Genomic DNA, 20,250 nt, shown 5'->3' with positions numbered 1-20,250 from the left:
CCTGAATTAAAGTTTCTGACAATATCTCCTTAACATAGGCGAAATTAGGGTTGTTGATTGTGGTGGATGGTCCGAATGTCGACCAAAATGCCATGACTTCTGACCAGTTAACATAAAATTTGAAAGGGTCTTGAACCGGGAGTCCATCTTACATTTCCTATTTATGGGCTGAAAGTCATTATATCATCACATTCCAATGAATAATTTTTTAACATGAATATGTTAACTATGATATGCAAGTTTGTATCTTATTGGTAAGAAAAGTTTACGTATCATGACCAATTTTTCTAAATTTTATCTAAGAATGACATATTTTATAGATCAAATAAAATGTATACAATAAGCCAAAAAAGGACAGGCTTACAGGAGTTCTATTCTTCAATAAAGCAGACATAGCATGAATTTGCTAAATTGAAATCATGACCTTCCAATATCATCAGCATTGCATTTGCTCCTGATCAGAACCAAATACATTTGGTAAAGAACAATTCAATGAATTGCAACATTCCTATAAGATCGGTTGGTGTGAATATTCTGTCACGCTCTGTCATAAACCAAGATAGCTGTGAGAACCCGTATTTCTCATTTTCTAGGTTATATATTTTTCATGGCTTGTTTTCTGCATTTTCGTGATTAGAAAAAATTTCTAGATGAATTTAAGGAGCAAATATAATTTTTAGATGTTTTTCTAGTATCGAATGGATTTTGAGAAATTAAGAGCGTATACCGGACGTGGGACCCACTAGTGCGAAAAGTTCCGAAAAATTCGACCAATTAGGTTAAGTTTTGGATACTGGAATTAATTTATCGGGTGTTAAGAGATAAGTAGAGGTTGCAATTTGGATTGGTGTGAGAGGAAACAAAGTGATAGACTTGCATTAAATGAAGTAACACATGTCACCATTTGAGTGGTTGAACCTTAAGACCACTATTCATGGTCTTACCATTTGACTTAAATAAACCAAAAATGACCCAAAAATCATCAAAAAATCCTCCATGGTAGCCGGCCCTCTCTTTCTCTCTTTCTCTCTCTCTTACTCTAAGCACAAGGAAGAAAACTCTTCAAGCTTGTTCCAAATCATCAAAACCAACCATCCAACCTTAATTTTGCTCCATAAAACCACTTAAGGAGGTGTTGGTGAGTTGTTGTGTGAAGTTATTTGGAAAGTTAAGGTGTCCAATAGTTCTCTCTCTCTTGTTTTAAGGTAAGTTGTGAAGAACCACCCTCCTCCCTTAATTGATGCTTAAATCATGCTTAGTGGTAGTATGAGATGCAAGTTTATGGGTTATTCTTGATTTGTGGTTGAAATGATGAAATTTTATTATTTTTGGGGATTTTTTCTGTTTTAATATAAGCATGATTGTGTGGCTATTTATGATGATTAGAAATGGTATATAATGACTCTAGGAGGTGGAAAAAGTGATTAATTGCAACCAATTTCTGGTTTGGAAGAAATTTCAGAAAATTAGGGTTTTTGAGGGAGCATTCTGCCCGAATTTTTAGCTCCTAGTTAGAGGCTGAATTGGCCTTGGCTTAAAACATAAACGTTGTAGGGAATAATATTTTAGAGGTGCCTACAAAATTTCAGGTCAATCGGAGTAGTGTAGAATGAGAAAAGTCAAAATTACTATTGCTGTTCTGGTTTTACCCGAATGTAAGAATTGCGCCTGTAATTGGTTGTTTTAGCTGGAATTGCTTCCAAATTGGTTGTTGAGGCCTTGTGATGAAATTTAGACCTGTTTCTTAGCTTTCAGGTGATTTTGGAATTTCTGGATTTGGACTTGGAGAGCTTGAGTTATGATGTTTCCGCTAGAATGCGTTTTGGTGAATCTGTTTTATTTTTTTGATGTAGTATCTTGCATTTTGACCTATTTGCACTCAAAACTGGGTTGAGTGACCTTCTGTGATGTTGTAGCCCTGTCTTTTAGCTTCGAGATGGTGGGTCTTGCACCCTCACCCGATAATCGTAGTGAAATTGATGCCATTACCGCAAAATGAGGACAAAAACTGTTTTTTTCTCAGGGCCAAAACTAGTTACATTTCCGAAATTTCTGGTTTCCTTTAATGTTTGTATATGCTTATGGAACCCTATTTGTTTGGCTTTGGTTTATGACTCGTTATCGAGTCTCATTGTATTTGTTTGCATGTTTTAGGACGTGACCATGGTGCACAACGTTCTTTTGACGGAAGTGCATGAAACCACATTTGCGAGCTTGGTGAGTGTACTACTCACTTGTGTGTTATTATATGACTTTGATACTTGAACTTGAGATGTTGAATGTTAATTGATTGAAGTGAGAGTATACTTTATCACTCTCACTTATTGTTTCGCATGTTATTGGAAAGTTATTGGAATGTTATATGAAATGAAATACATGACTTGGTGTCGTTTGGACGAGTCTCCAACGACTACAATTGTTATTCTTGAGCTCAACCCCATTGGTAATTGATTGAATCGAGCCGGCGAGGGCTTGGTCGTGCCAATTAATGTGCCTTGGGACAATGTTATATGGAATCTTGTAGTATGAGAGACTCTCGATTCTGGTTTACTCGAGTAATACCACAATGCAAGTGTTTGGATTTCGGGCCCGGTTGGGGAATGTTAGGTGGAAGGAATAGAAGTAAAGTGGAGTCTACGGTTGGTTATTGTTGAACATTGACGGAGAGTCAATGACGTCCGATCAAGAAATGCAAACGAGGAAAGGGCTCTTGAGAGCCATCTGTATCCTTTTATCACCATATTTGACGTGTACCTTTGCTTATTTTTACTATATTGAATGAAAGTTTGATGCTTATATGCACTTGGTTTCGTAAGTGATAGTATCTCACTGGGCAATTAGCTCACACCGTTCCTTTTGTTTTCCTTACAGGCATATGACTACTTTTGGAATGATTCTTGCTAGTTGGTTGCTGAATGAACTAGATGAATATCTCTTTTGTATTGTATATGAAGTGGGACTCTAAATGTATCTTTAGGGCCGTTTTCACTTGAATTTGGCAAACCAAACATGTAGTAACTTTTGGATTACTTTTGTATGCCATTGTGGCTTGTAATTGCTAAATGTCAAGTGTATATGTGTTTTTGATGTTTGATGGGGTTCTGACGGGTCGGTTACTATTCATGGCCGACTTCGAATTTCATTTTTTTTAATTTTATTTTGGGTTATTTTGCCATTTTGACTTGTTTACGCGCGTTATAAGTTCCGGAACGCAATAGATCGCTCTAAACTGCACCGTTAGTCTTGGCGAGAGTTGGGCAGGCAGTCCGCTAACCCCTTTGGTTCGCTTTAGGGGAAGGTGGGGCTGTCACAGGTGGTATCAGAGCCTAGGTTTGAATTAGCCTGGGTGTTATAGGAATGCTTGATTTGAGGGTTTATTGTTTATGGCCTTTAAGATTATTTATGGTTAATTTCTCTTTCGGTGTAGGATGGACGGATCTAGTGGACCAAGTGGTGACTCTGTAGGCGAGCGACCTCGCGGAGCATTCCCAGTGATTCCGTACCAGATACGGCCAGGAGGGGCCGTCGTGAGCTGGAGCCCGTCTAACCGTTTCCGACGGTGTGAGTGTAAACATAAGTTTGCCTATCCGAACGCTCTCGTGTTTGCAGTGGACAGGGAGCGTAAGGAGTTGGCTGGAGAGAATGCTCGACTTGAGGCCGAGGTGTCTCAACTTAGGGGCGGCCCAGCCGGGAGAGGCCAAGGTGAAAATTTCCAGAGAGGCTCAGGTTCGGCGTCTCGTGGACCTTACGGGTACTGCGGAAAGCCGAATCGCTTTGAAGACAATTGCTGGAAGAAGGGAGGCAAATGTCTGCGTTGCGGAAGCGCAGACCACCAGCTTGCTCCCTGCCCACTCATAACGCAAGACGGAAGGGGAACTCAAACCACGCCAAAGACCAATACGGGACCGAATAAGGGGAATGAGGTGAAACCTAAAGTGCCAGCTCGAGTCTATTCCTTAGAACCTCGATAGGTCCCAGAATCCTCAGAGGTTGTAGAAGGTACGATCCCTATTTTCCACCGTTTTGTCAAAGTTTTAATTGATCCTGGTGCCACCCATTCCTTTGTTAACCCTGAATTCATGTGTGGCATCGATATAAAACCTGCTAGTTTACCATACGACCTAGAAGTTAGTACACCTACGGGGAATCAACGCTTGGTTACTAGTATGGTTTATAGGGATTGTGAAGTGTGGGTAGGAGAGAAAAGATTGTTAGGGGATTTGATAAGTCTGGTCATTAAGGGGTATGATGTGATTTTGGGTATGGATTGGCTAGTCAGGTATAATGCCCAACTGGATTGTAAAACAAAAGTGGTGAAATTCCGCATTCCTGGTAAGGCGACCTTAAGGTTGGATATAAGGGGTAGGTTAGCCTCATCTGCTTTGATTTCGGGCATTCGAGCTAGGAAATTGCTAAGCAGAGGAGCGCAAGGATTTTTGACCTTTTTGATTAACACCTCCACGGAATAAGTTGAAAGTGGAGGATGTGGCCGTAGTGAAGGAATTTCTGGATGTGTTTCCTGATGAATTAGTAGCCTTACCTCCGAAAAGAGGAATTGAATTCAAAATAGACCTGCTACCGGGAGCCTCACCCATCTCAAAAACACCATACCGAATGGTTCCTGCCGAGCTCAAGGAGCTAAAGTTGCAATTACAGGACCTTCTGGAGCGGGGATTCATTCAAGAGAGTGGGTCTCCTTGGGGAGCTCCTGTACTGTTTGTAAAGAAAAAAGATGGTGGTTTGAGGATGTGTATTGATTATCGGAGCCTGAATAATATTACAATTAAAAATAAGTATCCACTGCCCCATATCGATGAGCTATTTGATCAGTTGCAAGGAGCGGTGGTTTTCTCGAAACTGGACCTCCGCCAAGGGTACTACCAGTTATTAATCAGAAAGGAGAATATTCCGAAGACCGTCTTCAACTCGAGATATGGGCATTACGAGTTCGCAGTTATGCCCTTTGGACTAACCAATGCTCTTGCCGCCTTCATGGACCTAATGCATAGGGTTTTTAAGTCCTACCTGGATCGATTTGTAGTAGTCTTCATCGATGACATCTTGGTCTATTCCAAGACCCGTGAAGAGCATGAGCAACACTTGAATACTGTTTTGCAAACCCTGAGAGACCATCAACTGTATGCCAAGTTCAGCAAGTGCGAATTTTGACTAGAAAAAATTGCTTTTCTGGGGCACGTAATTTCTCAAGAGGGTATTTCAGTCGATCCGGCGAAAGTTGAGGCTGTGACTAATTGGAAGAGGCCAGAAACTCCCACAAAGGTCCGCAGCTTTCTAGGACTGGCTGGATATTACCGGAGTTTTATCAAGAACTTCTCCAAACTAGCTGGTCCTCTAATCGATTTGACGAAAAAACATGGTCGGTTCTTATGGAACGCCCGAAGTGAGACAAATTTTCAGGAATTAAAGAAAAAATTGACCATGGCTCCAGTTCTAGTCTTACCAAACTGGGTGGACGGATATGCTGTGTACACTGATGCATCCCGAGAAGGCCTGGATTGTGTATTAATGCAAAACCGAAATGTGATCTCTTTTGCCTCGAGGAAGTTAAAACCTCACGAGCAAAATTACCCGACCCACGATCTGGAGTTAGCTGCAATTGTTTTTGCTCTGAAGAAGTGGAGGCACTACTTATATGGAGTAACTTTCGAGGTTTACTCCGATCATAAAAGCCTGAGGTATCTTTTCTCACAGAAGGAATTAAACATGAGGTAGCGACGGTGGATGGAATTTTTGGAGGATTACGACTGTACCATCAACTACCATCCGGGAAAAGCAAACGTGGTGGCCGATGCCCTAAGTCGCAAAGCTCAGGTCGCGAGTCTAATGATCAAAGAGTGGGAATTGTTAGACTCCGTGTGTGAATGGAAACCCTGCCCTGGGAGCCATAAGGTGATTTTTGGCAATATTAAAGTGACTTCTACCTTCTTGGAAAGGATTAAAGAAGCTCAAAAGGAAGATGCACTGGTGCAGAAATGGGGAGAGAAAGTGGGAAAAGGAGAAACCACTGATTTCAATTTTGGTCCTGAGAGTATTTTAAAATACCGAAACTGAATAGTGGTGCAAAAGGATGAATTGTTGAAAATGAAAATTCTAGAGGAAACTCATCGATCTAAGTATACGATCCATCCGCGTAGTAGCAAGATGTATCAAGATCTGAAAGGAACCTATTGGTGGGATAATATGAAGAAAGAAATCGCTCTGTACGTGCAAAAATGTCTCATATGTCAACAAATGAAAGCAGAGCATCAAAGACCATTGGGCTTGTTACAACCCCTTGAGATACCTGAATGGAAGTGGGAAAACATCACCATGGACTTCGTTTCAGGTTTGCCGCGAACGCAGCGAGGACACGATGCCGTTTGGGTGATCGTCGATCGATTAACCAAGTCGGCCCATTTTTTGCCGGTGAACATGAAGTATTCCATGGACAAGTTGGCTCAACTGTACATGAACGAGATCGTAAGGCTGCATGGTGTGCCGGTGAGCATCGTCTCCGATCGAGATCCACGTTTCGTATCTTGGTTTTGGCAAAAGTTCCAGGAGACTCTAGGGACAAAACTCAACTTGAGCACGACCTATCACCCTCAGACGGATGGACAATCGGAACGAACCATTCAAACTCTCGAGAACATGCTACGAACTTGCATTCTAGATTTTAGAGGCAACTGGGGTCAACACATGACCTTAGTAGAGTTTGCGTACAACAACAGCTACCATTCGTCGATTCAAATGGCCCCATACGAGGCACTATATAGACGGAAATGCCGATCACCGATCTACTGGGACGAAGTTGGCGAGAGGAAGGCATTAGATCCAACCACTATTCCTTGGATGGAGAAAGCTCGAGAAAAGGTCAAGTTGATACGGCAATGACTCCAAACAGCTCAAAGCCGACAAAAGAGCTACGCCGACAACCGGAGAAAAGACTTGGAGTTCGAGATTGGAGACCATGTATTTCTTAAAGTCACCCCTTTACGGAGTGTCACAGCAGGCAAAGAAAAGAAGCTTCAATCGAGGTTTGTGGGACCTTACAAGATCTTACAGAGGATAGGTGTGGTAGCGTATAGACTAGAACTGCCATCAAGTCTCTCGAGAATCCACGACGTATTTCATGTCTCAATGTTCAAGAAGTACTATCCCGACCCAACCCATGTCTTACAACCAGAGGAGATCGACGTAGATGAATCGCTTGCTTACGAAAAGAAACCTGTCCAAGTGCTTGACCGAAAAGTCAAAGAGCTAAGAAACAAACAGATTCCATTGGTGAAGATATTGTGGAGAAACCATGGGGTAGAGTAAGCTACCTGGGAACTGAAAGAAAAAATACGAACGAAATACCCTAACCTTTTCGTGAGTTAAGGTGAGAAATTTCGAGGGCGAAATTCTTTTAAGGGGGAGAGAGTGTGAGAACCCGTATTTTTCATTTTCTAGATTATATATTTTTTATGGCTTGTTTTCTGCATTTTCGTGATTAGAAAAAATTTCTAGATGAATTTAAGGAGCAAATATAATTTTTAGATGTTTTTCTAGTATCGAATGGATTTTGAGAAATTAAGAGCATATACCGGACGTGGGACCCACTAGTGCGAAAAGTTTGGAAAAATTCGACCAATTAGGTTAAGTTTTAGATATTGGAATTAATTTATCGGGTGTTAAGAGATAAGTAGAGGTTGCAATTTGGATTGGTGTGAGAGAAAACAAAGTGATAGACTTGCATTAAATGAAGTAACACATATCACCATTTGAGTGGTTGAACCTTAAGACCACTATTCATGGTCTTACCATTTGACTTAAATAAACCAAAAATGACCAAAAAATCTTCAAAAAATCCTCCATGGTAGCCGGCCCTCTCTTTCTCTCTCTCTCTTACTCTAAGCACAAGGAAGAAAACTCTTCAAGCTTGTTCCAAATCATCAAAACCAACCATCCAACCTTGATTTTGCTCCATAAAACCACTTAAGGAGGTGTTGGTGAGTTATTGTGTGAAGTTATTTGGAAAGTTAAGGTGTCCAATAGCTCTCTCTCTCTTGTATTAAGGTACGTTATGAAGAACCACCCTCCTCCCTTAATTGATGCTTAAATCATGCTTAGTGGTAGTATGAGATGCAAGTTTATGGGTTATTTCTTGATTTGTGGTTGAAGTGATGAAGTTTTATTATTTTTGGGGATTTTTTCTGTTTTAATATAAGCATGATTGTGTGGCTATCTATGATGATTAGAAATGGTATATAATGATTCTAGGAGGTGGAAAAAGTGATTAATTGCAACCAATTTCTGGTTTGGAAGAAATTTCAGAAAATTAGGGTTTTTGAGAGAGCATTCTGCCCGAATTTTTAGCTCCTAGTTAGAGGCCGAATTGGCCTTGGCTTAAAACATGAAATTTGTAGGGAATGATATTTTAGAGGTGCATACAAAATTTCAGGTTAATTGGAATAGTGTAGAATGAGAAAAGTCAAAATTACTATTGCTATTCTGGTTTTACCTGAATGTAAGAATTGCGCCTGTAATTGGTTGTTTTAGCTGAAATTGCTTCCGAATTGGTTGTTGAGGCCTTCTGATGAAATTTATCCCTGTTTCTTAGCTTTCAGTTGGTTGTAGAATTTCTGGATTTGGATTTGGAGAGCCTGAGTTATGATGTTTCCACTAGAATGCGTTTTGGTGAATCTGTTTTACGTTTTTGATGTAGTATCTTGCATTTTTGACCTGTTTGCACTCAAAACTGGGTTGAGTGACCTTCTGTGATGTTGTAGCCCTGTCTTTTAGCTTGGAGATGGTGGGTCTTGCACCCTCACCCGATAATCGTAGTGAAATTGGTGCCATTACCGCAAAATGAGGACAAAAACTGTTTTTTTTTCAGGGCCAAAGCTAGTTACATTTCCGAAATTTCTGGTTTCCTTTAATGTTTGTATATGCTTATGGAACCCTATTGGAGTCATGTTTGGCCATGGTTTATGACTCGTTATCGAGTCTCATTGTATTTGTTTGCATGTTTTAGGACGTGACCGTGGTGCACAACGTTCTTTTGACGGAAGTGCATGAAACCACATTTGTGAGCTTGGTAAGTGTACTACTCACTTGTGTGTTATTATATGACTTTGATACTTGAACTTGAGATGTTGAATGTTAATTGATTGAAGTGAGAGTGTACTTTATCACTCTCACTTATTGTTTCGCATGTTATTGGAAAGTTATATGAAATGTTATATGAAATGAAATACATGACTTGGTGTCATTTGGACGAGTCTCCAACGACTACAATTGTTATCCTTGAGCTCAACCCCATTGGTAATTGATTGAATTGAGCCGGCGAGGGCTTGGTCGTGCCAATTAATGTGCCTTGGGGCAATGTTATATGGAATCTTGTAGTATGAGAGATTCTCGATTCCGGTTTACTCGAGTAATACCACAATGCAAGTGTTTGGATTTCGGACCCGGTTGGGGAATGTTAGGTGGAAGGAATAGAAGTAAAGTGGAGTCTACGGTTGGTTATTATTGAACATTGACGGAGAGTCAATGACGTCCGATCAAAAAATGCAAACGAGGAAAGGGCTCTTGAGAGCCATCTGTATCCTTTTATCACCATATTTGACGTGTACCTTTGCTTATTTTTACTATATTGAATGAAAGCTTGATGCTTATATGCACTTAGTTGCGTAAGTGATAGTATCTCACTGGGCAATTAGCTCACACCGTTCCTTTTGTTTTCCTTACAGGCATATGACTACTTTTGGAATGATTCTTGCTAGTTGGTTGCTGAATGAACTAGATGAATATCTCTTTTATATTGTATATAAAGTGGGACCCTAAATGTATCTTTAGGGCCGTTTTCACTTTAATTTGGCAAACCAAACATGTAGTAACTTTTGGATTACTTTTGTATGCCATTGTGGCTTGTAATTGCTTAATGTCAAGAGTATATGTGTTTTTGATGTTTGATGGGGTTCTGATGGGTCGGTTACTATTCATGGCCGACTCCAAATTTCATTTTTTTTAATTTTATTTTGGGTTATTTTGCCATTTTGACTTGTTTACGCGCGTTATAAGTTCCGGAACGCAATAGATGGCTCTAAACTGCACCGTTAGTTCTGGCGAGAGTTGGGCAGGCAGTCCGCTAACCCCTTTGATTCGCCTTAGGGGAAGGTGGGGCTGTCACAATAGCTCCATAACAACTTCAACTTCCCAACTTACAAACAATCATTCATTTGAAATTTATGAATTAGATTGTTCTCAACTTTTTGATGTTCCTATTCACTTAGAATTGTCTCCTCAACATAATCAATTTTCTGGTCAAACTTCTGCCAATCACCAATCCAATATTCTTGAGGCTGGCATTGTTGGTCAGAATCAATTCAACAATGCCTTCTCTAATATTAGCCACCTCTCAATCGACCAATCTTCAAGAACAATTCATTGTCCTTTGGCATCCAACTCACATCACTCTAGATATATTGATATTACTAGATACCAAATGAAATCTGATGCTAATAGTCAAACTAATGGCTCATCCATAATGATATGTGTCCGTCACCTCTTCAAGGTATGTATCATATATAAATTTAGTACATAGTTTAATTTATTAGAACATATCAAACAATATCATTTTGAACTTTTGTAGGAAGATCAATTAAACTTTAGAGTTTTGGACCGCCAACCGAGGTATGTGAGGATTGTGGAGCTATTATGTGGCATGAAAAGAAAACTAATAAAACCGTTGACATTACAAGACTTAAATTCTCTCAATGTTGTTGATAAGGAAAGATTAAATTGCTGGTACTTTGTGAACCTCCTACATTCTTGAAAAGACTACTGACTTAAAATGGGGATAATTTATTAAAAATTTTCAGAAAAAGATTAGATTTTACAATATGATGTTAGCTTTCACTTCTTCTAAGGGAGTTATTGACAGATAGATAAACAATGGTGGTGGACCATATGCTTTTTCACATAAATGGTCAAAACCATCATCTGATTGGTTCATTGTTGCTAAATTCTGGCCAGTCAGGAGGCGGGTACAATTGTATATTCATGACAGACAAAATGAAATCAACAATAGAATTCGCTGCCTATCTTCATCTGAAGAACATAGTGGTCTTGACTTGACAATAATCAAAGGCTTGATATAAATGGTAGACAAACACAATCCTTTGGTTAAAGTATTTAGAATGGCCAGGAATAGTTTTCAAAGTTCAGAATGTAGAGATGTCCATATTAGATTGATTAGTAATCAGCAATGAGATAGGAGATAATATAATTTACCGATGACATCTGAGGTTGCTACACTAATTGTTGGAGATGGTCAACAAGCAACATGTAATTGGGTTGTTATCATTGAAGAAATTGGTGGTGGATTGAGAAGGATAACTAAATTGCACCCAAGTTTCATGGCAATGTAGTATTCCTTTATCTTTCCTTATGGAGAAAATGGTTTTAGAATTGATATTCCGCTAAATAACATCCATGAAGACGGGATCATGAAAAAAAAGAAGGTTTGCCAACATGTGTAAGTATTACGCTTACAGGATACGAAATAGAATTAATGAGGCAGACACTTTAGTTTCTACAGGGCAGCTGTACCAACAATATGGTGTTGATGTATACACTTCAATTGAAGAATCAAATTTAAATTAGGTCAGAAAAAAATAAAAAATAAAACTTAGAGTATATTTGTACAAAGGGTTACGAGATATAGTGGTTGGAGGAAACACAACACCAGCTTTTACTGGAAGAAGATTTATCTTGCCATTAACTTTTACACATGGGTCAAGATATATGGTCCAAAACTATCAAAATGCAATGGCTATTTGTTGTTGGATATGTCATCCTGACCTTTTCATCATGTTTACTTGCAATCCAAAATGGTCAGAAATTCAAGACTATTTAAACTTGATTTCGGGGCAAAAAAAGTATGATCCACCTGATGTTGTTGGTCGTGTTTTTAAAATAAAGGCCAACCAATTAATGAGAAATTTGGTAGAAGAACAACATTTTGGCCGTGTTATGACAGGTAAATCTAAAATTGAAATATTCTTCATCAACAAATTTTCATTTGCATTTTTCAACTAAACTTGTTTAAACTATTTTTTGCAGCTATATATACAATTTAGTTCCAAAAAAAGGGCTATCATTTGTACATATATTACTTTTTTTATATGCTAATGCTAAACCGTGTAGTGCATCAGATATAAATAAAATCATTTTAGTTGAACTCCCAAACAAAGATTCTGATCCATTAGCATTTGAATTAGTGGTTTAGTATATGATACATGGGTCATGTGGTGTTGGTTATTTGAATTCTCCATACATGAGTGATCGTAAATTTTCCAAACACTTGCCAAAGAACTTCCATGCTGAGACAACAATCTCTAAAGATGGTTATCCAGTGTACAGAAGAAGAAACAATGGAAGATTAGCAATGAAAGAGGGGATATTAATCGATAATAGATGGATTATATTACACAATGTTGATCTTAGGGTTAAGTTTCAAGCTCACGTTAATGTTGAGTGGTGTAATCAAGAGCAGTCTATCAAATACTTATTCAGGTACGTGAACAAGAGAAAATATAGATCAACTTTCATTGTAGAAGAAAATGTATCTACTAATGGAGCCATTGGAAATCAAATTATCATTAAAGTTAATGAAATAAAAAAGTATTAAGATTGTCAATATTTTTCTATATTCGAAGCATGCTGGAGAAGTTTTGGATTTGACAAATAATATTGAACTCTAGCAGTCCAAAGATTAAGCTTCCATCTACTAGATGAGCAAAATATTGTCTTCGATGATGAAGATGATTTGAATGATGTGATTAACATGGAAGGTGTTAAAAATACAATGTTTATAAAATGGATGAAAACTAACAAGGTTAATACAATAGCTAGAGGCCTTACCTATGCTGACTTTCCTACAATAGCAAGCAAAAGCAAAGAAATGGTATTTGAGAAGTGAAGCATATCCATAGGAAGGATTTATTATGCGCATCCAACATCTGATGAAAGATTCTACTTGTGTATGCTTCTGAATATCGTTAAAGGAGCAAAAAAGTTTGAGAACATTAAAACCGTCAATGATGTGATTTATTCCACATCTAAAGGCTATCTATCAGGCCATGGGATTGTTGAGGGGTGATGATAAATGGCATCAAGTAATAATTGAAGCATCCACCTGGCAAACTGGTTATCAACTAAGACTGATTTTTTTGACAATTTTGTTATTTTGTGAAGTTGTTGACCCTTTGCAATTGTGGCAAAAGAATTGGGAATCACTTTCAGATGATATTCAATATCACCAACATCATATATAGGGAGATGATGATTTGAATTTGACCTCTCAACAAATTCAGAACTATACCCTTTTTGAGATTGAGAAACTGATGAATGGGAATAATAGAACTTTGAAAGAATTCTCCTCTATTCCTTATCCAGATATTTCTTTGACAAATGAGGTTATAAACAAATTAATTATAGAAGAATTGAGTTACAGCAAAGAAGCTTTTGCTACAAATTTTGTATAGTGGCTAAATGCAGAGCAACAAAATGTTTGTAATGCTGTTATGGATGCAGTAAGTGTGGGAAGAGATGGCCTCTTTTTGTGTATGGTAGTGGTGGAACTGAAAAGACTTTACATATGGAAGACTATAATTGTAACATTATGATCTGAAGGAAAAATTGTTCTGGCTATTGCATCTTCAGGCATAGCTTCCCTTTTATTACCTGGAGAAAGAACTTCACATTCAAAATTTAAGATTCCGATCAAACTTGATGGTGATTCGAGTTGTAATATTAAACAAGGATCACAATTGGTAGAACTAATATGCAAAGCATCATTAATTATATGGGATGAGCCCCCAATGGAACATAGAAATGCATTTGAGGTAGTTGTTATTACATTTAAAGATATAATGCGGGTACACGATCCTTATTCTGAAAGCAAGGTTTTTGGAGGAAAAGTTGTGGTTCCAAGAGGTGATTTTAGACAAATACTACTAGTAGTTCCTAAAAGTGGTAGAGAAGAAGTAGTTGGAGCCTCAATTAGTAAATCTACCAGGATTTAGGATCATTGTAAAGTTTTGTCTTAACTACGAATATGAGATTGAGGGATACATCATTACATCTGAAAAGCATAAATTTGCTCAGAGATTTTAGGCAATGGGTGCTAGACCTTGGAGATGGTAAACTTGAAAGCTATTCAGTTAGAAAGGATAATGAAACTTCTTGGGTTAAGATTCCTGATGATCTTTTGATTCGAAAGGGAGATAATCCAATAGAGGAAATTATTAGTAGCACGTATCCTCATTTATTATCAAACTATGGTGATCTATCTTATCTTCGAGATAGAGCCATTTTAGCATCGACTAATGATGTCGTAGATAAAATCAACTCATACGTCCTTCAATCTATTCTAGGGAAACTAAAACTTGTCTTAGTTCTGACAAAATTTGTCCCAGTATAGGTCTAACAAAAGAGTAATCTGCTTTATATCCAGCTAAATTCTTGAACAGTTTGAATTTTTCAGGGCTGCCAAATCATGAAATTCAACTAAAAATTGGGGTGCCAACAATTCTTCTGAGGAATTTGAATCAAAATAGAGGACTTCGCAATGGAACCAGAATGATTGTTACAAAGTTTATGGAAAGGGTAATTGAGGTTGAGATCATTACAGGCAGCTGTAAGGATCGAAAACAATATAAAAGGGGGGGTGAATTAGGTTTTTCAAAAAATCAGTTAAGATATATGTCACTTTTCTTCAAAGCCTACCTTTCTTTTCTCAAAGATCACCCAATGGATAAGATTACAAGACAGCACAGGTATTCGTAAGATAAAGAGGAGAACAGTTTATATAGAAAAGCTGTAAACGAAAATAGAGAAACAAACCGGGCTTCAAACTCAACTGGAGTTCGAACAGCACTATTATATACCAGGTTACTTCAAGTTGAACAAGCTTGCAACCAATATCCTGTGTACAAGGGAAGGATCACTTCCTTCTTGCCCCAAACCTCACTTGGTCAAGCAAGGAAGTTTTACAAACACTAGAAAACCCTCACAAAGCTACACTATTGAAGAAGCTGTGTCACACTTGAAAAACTACAAGAAAATTGCACAAGCTAAGAATACAAATGTTCCTTTTGGAGTATTCTAACACTTGAATCACTCACGATCTGATGTAGACTTGATGTGCAAAGTTGCCCTAAGGTGGTTGACTTTGTTCTTTTTATAGGAGATCAGAAAATTCTTCAATTAATGCTGTCAACGAGTAGAAGGCAACTGAAGAGTCAACTAGCCGTTGGTGCTGTCGGACGTCCGATAGTCAGTTTTTATGCGTCCGAACGAGATCAATGAGTTCTGGAAGTTTTCTTGAATCTCTTAGGACGTCCGATCCCCTATCACCATGCGTCCGAGGGTAAGATGCATACTTGGAATTTCCTCTTCAATTCCTTCGAACGACCGATGCGTCCAATTGTGTTGCGTCCGAAGTGCAGCAACGCTTGTCGGACGTCCGATACTCAGGTGTTGAGCGTCCGATCGTGATCAGTAATCGTAGAAGCCCTGGCTTGTCGTCTTCGGATGTCCAAGTCTGAGTTCTTCACATGTCCGAAGATACTCAAAGGATGTCGGACTTCCAATACTTTCCTTTTGTACGTCCGACATCTTCCCCAGCACTTTTCATCCTTTTTTATCTTCTTTTTTGCTTTAAGTCCACAGACCTGTTTAGTGTCATTTCTGAAAAGGGGCTCTACAAAAAATATTAGTAACATCCATTTGTTTTGTAATCATCAAAAGATATGAATTGAGATAAACAATCTCCCCCTTTTTGATGATGACAAAACATTTGGATAGAGCAAAAATATACGAATTGGAATATAACAACTCCCCCTAATGAAGTGCATGAGTGTTCAAGAAGAAACGCAATCTACACCATCAGTATCAGTGCTAATCTAATGCAAACTCAACTTCCCCTGAAACTCACTCCTCCTAACTAGTTACTCTATACCATCAGTGCTAATCCAATTCTCCCCTTTTTTGTCATCACAAAAGTGAGTGTTAGTTTTGATATCAGCAGTATCAGATAGCATCAGTACGATCCATCAGAAACATTAGCAAAAACACGCAATTTGATAACACAGATTTTTCAGTCAGATAATATCAACAAAATCCATTCATGTTCAGCACAAATTTGAATCAACAGAAACATTCATAACAAACACCTTCATTCAACAGATTCCATAACAAACAACCATTCATAACAACCATCCATAACAAACATTCATAACAGTAAAAAGTATCCAGTTGTACAAACCAGGTGTACAACTTAGTACATAGCATACGGAAAGTTTTGCAATGCAAAAGATGAACTATAGTCCTAGATTAAGGTGCAGTGATCTAGTAGTGCCTAAATGGTGATTTTAGATGATTCAGACCTCCTCCTGGCCAGACGAAACTGTTCAGGGTCCTCTTCTTCCTCAGTTTCTTCATCATCATCTTCATATGGTTCCTCAGTTGCTGGAGCCTTGCCTTTATCCTTGGGCTGAGAACTGGAAGTTGGTGTGGTCTCAGTACCAGTAGTTGGCCCTGGGCTCAGGTCTTGGCTCATTTGGTTTTGGAGGGACAAGAAGGTTTCTTTTCACAAATGGAATCCACTTGTTTCTCAATTCTTTCACCTTACGATTAAAAAGCTTTACTGGTTTCTCCTTGTAGGTCAGTGTCTCATTAATTTCATTTCTTTTCGATTGTAAAATATGAAAAGGGTTTGGGTGATATTTATTAAGTATGGACACGTGGAAAACGTTGTAAATCCGAGACAAATTTGGTGGCAATTCCAACTTATAGGCCACATTTCCTACACGTTGGATAATCTTATACGGCCCTACAAATCTTGATTGTAATTTCTTTCCTTTTTCAGACATTAAACTTGCTTTCAGAGGTGTAATATTAAGAAATACTGGATCTCCAACTGCAAATTCTAAATCCTTCCTTCGGTTATCTGCATAACTCTTCTGACGACCTTGTGCGGTCTGAATCCTTTGCCGTACTAACTTCACCCTTTTATTAGCCTCCTCAATCCAAGGCGTCTAAGATTTTGTGTTCACCTATTTCATCCCAATAAATCAGAGATTTATACTTCCAACTATAAAGTGCTTCATATGGGGCCATTTGAATAGAAGAGTGGAAGCTATTATTATAGGCAAATTCCACCAATGTCAAAAATTTACTCAAACTCTCTCCAAAATCCAAAACGCAAGTCCTTAACATGTCCTCAAGGGTTTGAATCGTCCTTTTAGACTGTCCATCGGTCTGGGGATGGTATGTAATACTAAAGTTTAATTTAGTCCCCAATACTTCTTGCATCTTTTTCCAAAATCTTGAAACAAATCTTGGGTCTCTATCGGACATGATACTTACAGGTGTTCCATGTAACCTGATAATCTCATCCAAATACAATTTAGCCAATTTCTCCAATGGGTACTTCATATTAATCGGCAGAAAATGAGCCGATTTGGTCAATTTATCTACTATTACCCAAATGGCATCATGATCTCTTTGTGTTCTTGGTAACCCTGTCACAAAATTTATGGTAATGTTTTTCCATTTCCACTCAGGTATCTCCAAAGGTTGTAGAAGTTCTGATGGTTTATGATGTTCAGCTTTAACATGCTGACAAACTAAATAGGTCTAAACAAATCAGGTAATCTCCTTCTTCATGCTCTCCCACCAATACTGACTCTTCAAATCTTGATACATTTTATTCTCTCTTGGGTGTACCGTGAATTTCGATCGGTATGTCTCTTCTAAAATTTTCTTCTTAAACCTTTCATCTTTTGGCACTACTATCCGATTCCGAAATCTCAATATACCATTCGTCCCCAAATTAAAATCCAACTTTTCTCCCTTTTTGACTTTTTCCACCCATCTTTGCACTTCAAGATCCTTTTCCTGGGTCTCTTTAATATGTCCCAACAAAGTGGAATTCACTACAATATTTTCAAGAATTACTTTCCTCGGTTCAAGTCTAGAATTCCAATAACTAACTTCTTCTAACAAGTCTAATTCCTTAATCATCAATCCGGCTACTTGCACTTGGCGACTTAAAGCATCGGCCACTATATTGGCATTCTCTGGATGGTACTTTATCGTGTAATCATAATCCTCAAAAAATTCTATCTACCTACGTTGCCTCAAATTCAGCTCCTTTTGAGAAAATAAATATTTAAGTATTTTGTGGTCAGTAAAACCCTCAAATGTTATTCCGTACAAGTAATGCCTCCATTTCTTTAAAGCGAACACTACAGCCGCTAACTTCAAATCATGAGTTGGGTAGTTTCTTTCATGCGGTTTCAACTTTCTTGAGGCATATGCTATCACTTTATCATTTTACATTAATACACATCCCAAGCCTTCCTTGGAAGTATCCGTGTAGACCACAAAACTATTTTTTCCATTCGGTAGAGCTAACACAGGCGCTCTTGTTAAACGTCTCTTTAACTCTTGAAAACTCTCTTCACACTTAGGATTCCATATAAACTTCCCACTTTTCTTGGTCAACTCAGTCATGGGTCCAGCAATTTTAGAAAAATTCTTAATGAATCTCTGGTAATACCCTGCTAACCCTATAAAACTTCGAGCCTCTGTAGAATTTTTCGATCGTTTCCACTTTGAAACAGTTTCAACTTTGGCTGGATCCATTTTTATCACATCCTTAGAAATTATGTGACCCAAGAATGCCATTTCTTTCAACCAAAGCTCACACTTGCTAAACTTAGCATACAATTGGTGTTCCCTCAGGGTTTGCAAAACAATTCTCAAGTGCTTCTCATGATCCTTCATATTTTTGGAGTATACCAAAATATCATCAATAAAGACCACCACAAATTGGTCCAGATAAGCTTTAAAAATCCTGTGCATCAAATCCATAAATGCCGCAGGTGCATTGGTCAGTCCAAATGGCATTACTGCAAATTCAAATTGTCTATACCTCGAGTTAAAAGCAGTTTTGGGTATATCTTTCTCCAAAATCCTCAATTGATAATAACACTGTCTCAAATCCAACTTCGAGAATACCACTGTCACTTGCAATTGGTCAAATAATTCATCAATGTGGGGCAACAGATACTTATTCTTAACGGTGATATTATTCAAGCCTCGGTAATCTATGCACAACCTTAAATTTCCGTCTTTCTTTTTAACAAATAAGACCGGGGCTCCCCACGGTAAGTCACTCTCTTTTATAAAACCCCGTTCCAACAAGTCCTGCAATTGTAACTTCAATTCTTTCAACTCAACTGGAGCCATCAGATATGGTGTCTTAGCAATAGGTGCAACTTTTGGAGTCACATCAATCTTAAAAGCCATTTTCCTTTTCGGGGGTAAAGACTCTAACTTTTCAGTAAAGACATCTGGGTACTCTTTCACTACAGGCATGTCCTCCAATCTCACTTTATCACTAGGAGTGTTGATTAGAAAAGCCAAATATCCCTGAACACCCTTACTTAACATTTTCCTAACTCGGATTCCTGAGATAAGTGCAGATGAAGCTAATCTATCTCTTACATCCAGTTTCAGGGTTGCCTCTTCTGGAACGCACAATTCCACTATTTTCATCTTACAGTTCAACTGGGCATTGTAACGGGCTAATCAGTCCATTTCTAGGATCACATCATACCCTTTAATCGCTAAACCTATCAGATCGGCCATTAATTTTCGTTTTCCAATCCAGATCTCACAATCCCTATATACCAAGTTAGCGATTAGATTTTGATCCCCAATAGGTGTCCTAACCTCTAAGTCATAAGGTAATTTAGTTGGTTTCAAGTCTATTCCTCCCATAAAATTAGGGTTTACAAAGGAATGTGTCGTACCCGAATCAATTAAAACCCTAGTTAAGCGGTGAAAAATAGGAATCATACCTTCAACCACCTTAGTCGCATCGGGTATCTGTTGATGGTCCAGTGCATAAACCCTAGCAGAAACGTTTAGTCGGTTTCCTCCAGCACTGATCTGTTTAGAGGTGGACTTTTCGGGTCTTTGGGTGCTACCTCCCACATTCAGTTTATTTGAACAAGTCGCGAGTTGGTGCTCGTTACTACTACAAACCAAACACTTCCCAAACTTTCTCTAACAATCATTCTCAGAGTGGTTGGGTTTACCACAGTACCCACAAGTAACTTGAGGGGTCACTGCCGAACCACTAGAAGGCACTCTCCTTGCTTGAACCGGTCCACTATGACCTCCTCTGGA

This window comes from Coffea arabica, chromosome 11c (genome assembly GCF_036785885.1).
Source record: "Coffea arabica cultivar ET-39 chromosome 11c, Coffea Arabica ET-39 HiFi, whole genome shotgun sequence".
Classification (NCBI taxonomy): domain Eukaryota; kingdom Viridiplantae; phylum Streptophyta; class Magnoliopsida; order Gentianales; family Rubiaceae; genus Coffea; species Coffea arabica.
Note: the sequence above shows the minus strand (reverse complement) of the source record.